Raw genomic sequence first — 8,513 nt, 5'->3', positions numbered from 1 at the left:
GATGACAGCTGTAGGCAGCTAATCTAAAATACAATTAACATCAGCAGGCAGCCCTTCTCCCATTTTTCCTTTTATTATTTTAATACTTTCAGGCAACTGTGTACGCCCTTTCTGACACCCACTTTGGGCACATTTATTGAATGTATCCTAGGTAGTAGGCATTGCTTTAAGTACTTTATTCACTTAATCCTTACTATAAATCTATAAGGTAGGTATTCTGTTATTTTTACTTTACAGATGAGGAAACTGAGACCTGAAAGATTAAGTAAATTTCTTAAGGCCCCACAGCTAGAATGTGGCAGAATCAGAATTTAAACACAGGCAATCCAGCCCCAGGGTCTGCAGTTGTATAATAAACTCATGATAATTGTTTTAACCAGCATCCTCCTTTGTAATAACTAAACTAGACTACTCCATATTACTAGGAGAAGAAAAAGCTCCTAAAATCATGGATTTATACATATCTCAAATTGTATTAGGGATGTCCTTGGACTTTGGAAATCAGTCTGGAAGTTCAGAAATTGTGTATTGTAGTATACTTTTATTTCTCAAATCTCTTGGCATGTCTTTCTCCACTCAGCACAGCTACAAAGAGGAAAGGAGAAAAGAAGTCTAAAGTGAACTAAAGGCTACCAGGGAATGATAGGTCTTGGGATCCATCAAATTACTAACCTCTGTTCTTATTCTCTTTCCTACAGCTGTTGTTCACCCTGACCCCATTCCCAGAACCAATGACCTTGAGTAGAAGATACTTAAGCAGTATGGTACTGGAGACAAGCACAGGTTTTAAACCCAGAGAGACATGCTCCCAGTCATATTTCACCATTATAAGCATGTATTTAGGGAAAGTTACTTAACCTCCCTGGGCTTTGTTTCCTATCTGCATGGTGGGACTGACAATATCAACCTCTCAGGCTCACTATGAGGAGTCAGCAATGCTATGGGCCTAACATTCCCTGGCAGATGGGAAGCAGCAGTAGCTGTTAGTGCCTCCTACCCCCTTCCCTCCTCCTCCCCCATCACACACATCGCACTCTAGGTCACTCCGAGGTCAACATCAGGTCATCCTTGATATGGACATAGAGCTCCAGCTTTAACAGGATTCTTACTTGTAGAGTGGGTTCCTTGTTCCCAGGAGGTCCTGACTTTTAAGTGGGCTTCTCCTATAGTCCCTGAACCCATGTTCTAGTAAAAGGAACCTAACTATTCTTTCAGAATCTTCCAGGTATTACTTCCTGGATATACCCGCCATGTGTTAGTAAACCACTCAGCACCTGTCTGCATTTCTCCTCCAGATTTCCTTCTCCAGTGCTCTACTCACTTACTGGCCTACCAAATACATCTCATAGTATTATTGCCTCTTCTCTCCTAGTTTGCCTTAGAGTCACTGCCAGGAGTCCTAGGATTCCTGTATGCATCAATCCTCATATGCAGTCTGTGTAAATACTCACAAAAGTTGTGCAACTATTTCTGAATATACCACAATTCATTTGAAAGCACCAATTACTAAATTAATAGTTCTCTTCTTCAGAATTTATTTTGTCTTTCAATAGGTATAAATAGTACTATTATTATTGAACTATTATCAAGCTGGAGATCCATGAAATACTTTGAAATTAAAAAAGACTTTTTACACACAGAAAAGTTGGATACCCCAGCTCTAGGTGACAGAAACAGGATAGAAGAAGTACGGGAGTAGACATAACTTCAGGAACTTATGTTAAATCTGTTGTGAGCTCTATTCAGGCTCTGGAAAGTCCCACTGACAATTCCAAAGCATTTTTAGGAGGTCCAGGCCTGGGATACTAAACTAAGTTGAATGCCATGAATGAACTCTAATAAGAACTACAAGAATCCAGCCCCCAAATAAAGCAGCCTACAGAACTAGGAAAGTTTACAGCAGCTTCATCTCCATGTCACCCCTCATGTGTTCATTTCTTTCTAGCACCAAATCCCAATATATTTACTATTGATGGCAGAGAGGGTTTCTTACAGATCTCTCAACTGTAAAATGGAATAAGTCTCCTGACTTCATGGGGTCACTTAGAGGATTAAGTGAGACAAAAATCTGTGAAAGTGTTTAATAAATATTAGTTGCCACTGAGCTGAACACCTCTCCTTTTCACCATGCACCACATCCAAAATCTTCCTAATTTGTCACAAAGCAATGGCATCATAAAGCTTTGAGCTCTTTTGCCCAGCTCTACTCCTTTCCTGTTGAGGTCCTGTAGCCACCAATCATATCTAATGATGGACCATTAATATAGAGATCATTTTATTTGATTCATCTATTTCCATAGGAAGCTATACATATTTGTGAATAATCAGGGAGCTGGCATGAATGAACCCAATGAAAATAGTTTACAAAATGATTGGTTCTTTCCTCTCCTTTGATCTGCACATTGATTCAGTTACAAGCCCTATTGATTTGCCTCAAATGTCTCTCACATCTGTCTGTCCTCTCTGGGCCCATTGCCACCTCTCTAGATCAATCCCATTATCTCTGTTACATCAGCAGCTGGTTTTCCTGCCTCTCTTCACCAATCTCAAATCCATCTTCACACTGCTACCAGATGTATCCACCAAATCCCATTGCTGAGTGTGTCTTTTTCCAACAAGGAGGCAAAATCACCAGATAGACAGGAAAAGAGCACATGGTGGCTGGTGGTGAAGAAATTCATTTCCTTAAGAGGCCAGTTCTAAGGAATTTTGAAGTCTATAAGCAGGAGGGATAAGTGAGAATCACGTCAGAGACCCTTAAAAGTGATAAAATCCAAATACTCTAAAAACCTTTTGTAATCTGGTCTCACTTTATCTACACAATGCAATTTTCTGTAACCAACCTGAGTCTAATTAAAGATATTTCAGTCACATGTGATATTCATTTCAGTTTATTACAATTGTCTATTGCCTGAAACTAAGCCATGAGCTCCTCAAAGGTCGGTGCAGCATCTCATTCATTTTGCATTCCAAGCAACTAGCACAGGGCCTGGCATGTGCTAAGTGCTTGAAAAATGAATGGGCACAGCATGTTAGACTGAAAAAAAAATGCTTAAGAAGCAATAAACTGAATCATGAAAAGCTTTCAGTGGGAAGTAAATTTGGAGTTGGGTCTTGACAGACTACTAGAAGTCTGCCCAGTGGAGAAGGGAAGGAAATTCTGGGTAAAGAGGAAGGAATGTCCAAAGGCTCATCTGTTTCCTAGCCCTCAAGAGAGGATCCTTGTGTCTAAAGACCGTGTATTTCCAATACAGAATGTCAAAGGGCAAAGACAGGCAACATGAACTGCCTCTGTAGATCCATGACCACATTTGACTATTTTTATTCCAAAAAGAAAACCAGATTCTTACACAGGGTACAGTTACTGTCTATAAATAAGAGGGACTAACTTTCCTGAAATTCAAATTGGTATGTCTGTAAACTTGAGCTGCCTAGATTTGTTATTATGGATTTCTAAGGCACAGCTGTAAAAAAAGAAAAAAGAACACAATGTGCTTATTCAAATACATATGTAAAACTCAATTAAATAAACCAGCTTCCTCTAATGTTGTCCTATTTGAAGCAAAAACTTCCCCTAGGCTCCCAAACTGCTACCCCTGGGTTTGGGTAAATGAGCCCTACACATAACAAGCCCCCAGGTACCTGCTGTTTGCATCTTCCTAGCCCCAGGATGGATCTCAGGGTGTCTTCAGGGAGTGGCCACCCAGAAGCCCAACTGGCTGATCCTTGGAGAGCATCTCCTCTGCCTTCAAAGTCTTTTCCGCACACAGTGGCTTGCTGAGAATGCCTATGATTCCCAAGGCTGACCAGTGGGAATTTTTTTTTTTTTTTCGCTACAGGGGGTTTATCCCCTACCTGTTTGGCCCCGGCCCCTGTCACAGGCCTCTTGGTCACCTTGCTTTTCCCTGCATCTGCACATTGTGGCCAACGGAGCCCAACGTCTCAATCTTTACTCCTTGACCTCCTCCCGCCCAGCTCGCCTGTTGTTCCTTAGTACTAGGCAGAGTCATATAAGTGCTCTTTAGTAAAGGGAATAAAACAGGACTTGTTGAAATGGGCTGACTTTGATTTACTGTAGTATAACAGTTCTTATCACAGCTGGGGAGGCCTTCATAAGGATATTTGCTATTCTTTGCCTTGCTTTCCTTTGAAGAATTATAGGCTTCCAATGGTAGAGGATGCTGACTAGGTCATAATAGCTATTCTTCTACCTCAAAACAGACAGACTTCAGCCAGATCAGATGACATTCTAGCCCAGTGTGTCTCAAGAGAAACTCTATTGGTATTTGGAATAGGACAATTCTTCCTTGGGTCGGACTGTCACATGTATTGCAGGACATTTAGCATCATTAATTGCCAGTAGTAACTGTGCCCATCATTATAACAATCAAAAGCTCTGCAAAGCATTTCTGATATCACTGTAAAGGCGCCATACTACCCATGGCTGGACTACTGCCTAGTTTATACTCAGAAGCCTCACAGAAGATAAATGTCTTTAGACACATATTTTAGTGTCAGATAATTTTCGTTATTAGGAAATATTCTCTGTTGCAGCTTTACTCCCTTTTAGCATTCTTAGTGTAAATGATTAACAGCTGGTCATCAACTTCTTTTAAATAGATTTTTATAAACTTGAAGAAAATGTCCATGCCTACTAACCTTCATCACTGATGGGATTTACTTTATGCAAAAAATCTCTTTCTGAATATAAATAAGCAAATCAACATAATTTAAATACCCTACAGGAGCTTACTGTTTAAAGAGACAAAAATGTGAAAAATTACATAAATTGGACTGATTCCCATCCTTCAACAAAATGATTTATCTTTAGTGTAGCTCTATTTTTTTTTTATATTCAGGGTCTGCTTTTGCTTTGGGTGAGGACACTGGAATTTGCTGCATCTTTTCTGATATAATTGCTTATCTCTGCAGAGTAGGTGTATGCCTACTCACAAAGCTGTATTGACTGTAAATTTGCCTTCTAGTTTAGGGAAGATGAAGATGTAGCACAGTTTATAACATACGTTAATCAGTGCTGTGAACTCTCAGCAGATTTCCATCATTCAGACAGCAGTGGGGAGAGTTTGGTGGTTGGTTACGATTTGCCTTTTCTTTCTTGAAAACAAGATGAACCTTTCTGCGTCTACTTTGCTTTTACTTCTTAAAGGATGTGCAAGGGGGATAATTCACACTCTTGAAGGAAAAGTCTCTAGTTCGTCCCTCAACAAGTCATTTTCAAGCATCTAATTCGTGCATCATCCTGAGCTAGTGAGATACGAAAAGATGTAAAAGGTATTATTAAGTCTGTGAGCGTTTGTGTGAGGAGAAGCAGGAATGAGAGGTGTAAAATAACCCAAATAAATGTGAGAACATCAGAGTATAAAATAATTCTGTGGAAGACTGAAAACTTGCATTGGTCTCTGAACAATGGGGAAGAATTAAATAAGAGAAAAGGAGAAAGGCCATTCCAGATGTCAGGAAGGAAGAGTAGGAGTGAAGTAGAAACATGTATAGTTATACAGTGAGAATAAAGAGACTATATGATTCCGGGATGCGTAGGAAATTGTAATAGATGGCCACAGCGTGAAAACATTTTAAGTAAAGCTAAATGAACTCAGGGATTAATTTGAAACCACTTGGACCTGTATCCCCAAATTTATATGTGAGAACTAAGTTCAATCAATTTCAGAAATGTGCTCAAACTGCTTTAATGAAACCATGTCACTTTCATTCTTCTACATTTCAGATTTGGTGACCACTCAGTGAAGAGAGAGAACTATACTCTTATCACTGTGTTTATTTTCCAAAGTTTCTCCAGCTTCCATGAGCACTAGCTCATCCTTTTCATGGTGTTTCTTGTATTATATATCTTAACCCTAACAGGTAACATAATCATTGTAACTATCATTTGAATCGATTGTCATCTTCACACACCCATGTACTTCTTCCTTAACATGCTGTCCACTTCAGAGACTACATATGCATTGCTCATTCTCCCAAGGATGCTCTCCAGCCTCTTAGGTATGGGTCAGTCCATATCAATGGCAGGTTGTGCCACACAGATGTTCTTTTTCATAACCTCTGGCATCATGAACTGCTTCCTGCTCACAGAAATGAGATATGACTGCTTTGTGATCATCTGCTACCCCCTGAGATACACGGTGACTATGAACAAAAAGGTGTGTGCTCATCTGGTGTTGGGGACTTTCATCATTGGGCTGATTGTGGCAATGATTTGGGTGACATCTGTATTCAAGCTGCCCTTCTGTGCTACAAAGGTGGCCCACATCTGACCTGTGATGAAGCTCTCCTGCATTGACACCACTGTCAATGAGATCTTTGCTTTGATCATCAGTGTTTTGTGCTTATACTTATGGGCCTGTTTTTCATCTCTTATGTTCTCATCATCTCCACCATCCTCCAGATTGCTTCAGCTCAGGGCCAGAAAAAGGCCTTTTCCATCTGTGCCTCCCACTTCACCGTGGTCATTGTCCACTATGGCTGTGCCTCCACTGCCTATCTCAAGCCCAAGTCAGAGAACACCAGGGATCAAGGCCAGATGATCTCTGTGACTTACACAGTCATCACCTCCCTACTGAACCTTGTAGTGTACACCCTGAGGAACAAAGAGGTCAAGCATGCCCTGTGCAGGGCTATTGGTAAGAAGCTTTCTTGACAATTTGGGGAGAGTTCCCCTGAGGCTCTTACCATCCAATCTAGGCAAGAATATGAGGAATAAAGTCATATGCTCTTGGCCCCTAGAGACCTGCCCTTCAGGTAGGATGCAAAAAAGAGAAATAGTAGCATCATACAACTAAGAGTCTGAAGCTTTAAATAAAGGTCTTCTATGAAGCATCAGCCCTATTTTTATGGATAAATAGACAAACATGGATAAGATATGTCTGAAGAAAAGGTCAGGAAGCAGTGTGGGCCAAGGATGTTTTACTGACCTTTTGGTTTCCTTGTGAATCTACACCTAGTGAAGGCAGTAGAGTGCCCCTTTGAGAAAATAAACTCCGGGGTACACTTTAAATTTTTTCCTACATGCCTTTCTTCCTATTTAAGATCATGAGGGTCTCTCAAACTAGAATCCCTACTGGAATGTGTTTACATACAACATATCGAGTATAAGTCACTGTGTGGACAGCGAGGGTGGCTCAGGATGAGATTGCCCAGGTGAAACAGATTTTCTCTCTTGTCTGTTTTTATTCACCCCAGGCTCTAGCAAAACTTCTTGTTAGAGACAGTGGTCATAGAGAGTTCAATTAAAGATCCTGGCAATGCAAGATCATGTCAGTCATAACAACAAGTCTGTTGAGGGCACATTCCAAGATCCTCCTGGGTCACTTCAACTGCTGTTAGTTCATAAAGTATATAATGAGCAGGAGCAATGAACTAGGCTGTGTGCTGGATCCTGGTGAAATAAAGATGAAAAAGCCTGGCTCCAGGAAGCTAAAAGTCTAGTGACAAAGACAGACATTTAAAAATATGGTTTCAATGCTTTACGATAAGTGTTATATACAAAAGATTAAAGGAGAACTGAGAGAGAGACTCTGTTGGAGATATCAGGGAAGTCTTCAGAGAGGAAGTGATCTGTGATCTGGACTGGTTTTAAAACAATGATGAGAGATTGTCTGACAGACAAGATGGGGAAAAAGAATTCCAAAGAAAAGAAACAATACAGCTACAGGTATGAAAGCAAGAGGAGTGTGCAGGGAAAGAAAAAGGATTCTGTGCATTCACTCTACATCATGAAGGGAGAAATGGAAGGAGATAAGACCAGAAGAGTAGGTTAGGGTCAGATTGTGAAAATCTTGTATGCCAAACTAAGCAAATTTGGCTTTAAGTTTTAGACAATGGGAATCACCCAGGACTCAGACAAACCAGGATTCAGATTATGAGGCATCTATGTGAATACTTGACCACATTTAGTCCTTAGTTCCCCTGAGACATCTAAAAAGCTGTATGGAGCTATAGACTCCAAGCCAAGAAAATTATGGGAAAAAAAGGGAATGTGACTAAGATATTTGGAGGAAATACACAGAAATAATTATGTACTTAAATTGAAGCTGAATCACACAGTCAGAAAGAGCATGGAACAGAGGCTGACCAAGGTGTATCAGGTAGATTTGGGCTTTAAGGTGCAGATAAGCACTCAGTGATGGAAAACAAGGACTTGCTGTCAAGTGAGTGACTAGGCAGGACCTGAGACCTGGAGTCACCACAACCCCAGGACAAACCTTTCATTAGAACTAATGGGTGGGCCTATTAATCAGAAAAGCCTTCAAAAGAAGATACAGAGACCCAAAGGGCACATGTGTCTGCACTCCAGACCATAACAGAACAGCCGGGCCCTCTCTCAGAATTAGCAGAGGCAATGGCAAAAATAAAACCATACCTAAAGTTCTACCCAAAGGGCACATGTGTCTGCACTCCAGACCATAACAGAACAGCCGGGCCCTCTCTCAGAATTAGCAGAGGCAATGGCAAAAATAAAACCATACCTAAAGTTC

General features: G+C 40.6%; 1 pseudogene; it reads left to right on the top strand.

The window, feature by feature from the left end:
- The first annotated feature begins 2,924 nt into the window (after positions 1-2,924).
- Positions 2,925-6,676, top strand: LOC103608720 (annotated as a pseudogene).
- The last annotated feature ends 1,837 nt before the right edge of the window (positions 6,677-8,513 follow it).

Source organism: Galeopterus variegatus, unplaced genomic scaffold, assembly GCF_000696425.1.
Source record: "Galeopterus variegatus unplaced genomic scaffold, G_variegatus-3.0.2 Scaffold8742, whole genome shotgun sequence".
Lineage (NCBI taxonomy): Eukaryota > Metazoa > Chordata > Mammalia > Dermoptera > Cynocephalidae > Galeopterus > Galeopterus variegatus.
This window is presented reverse-complemented; position numbering and strand designations above follow the sequence as displayed.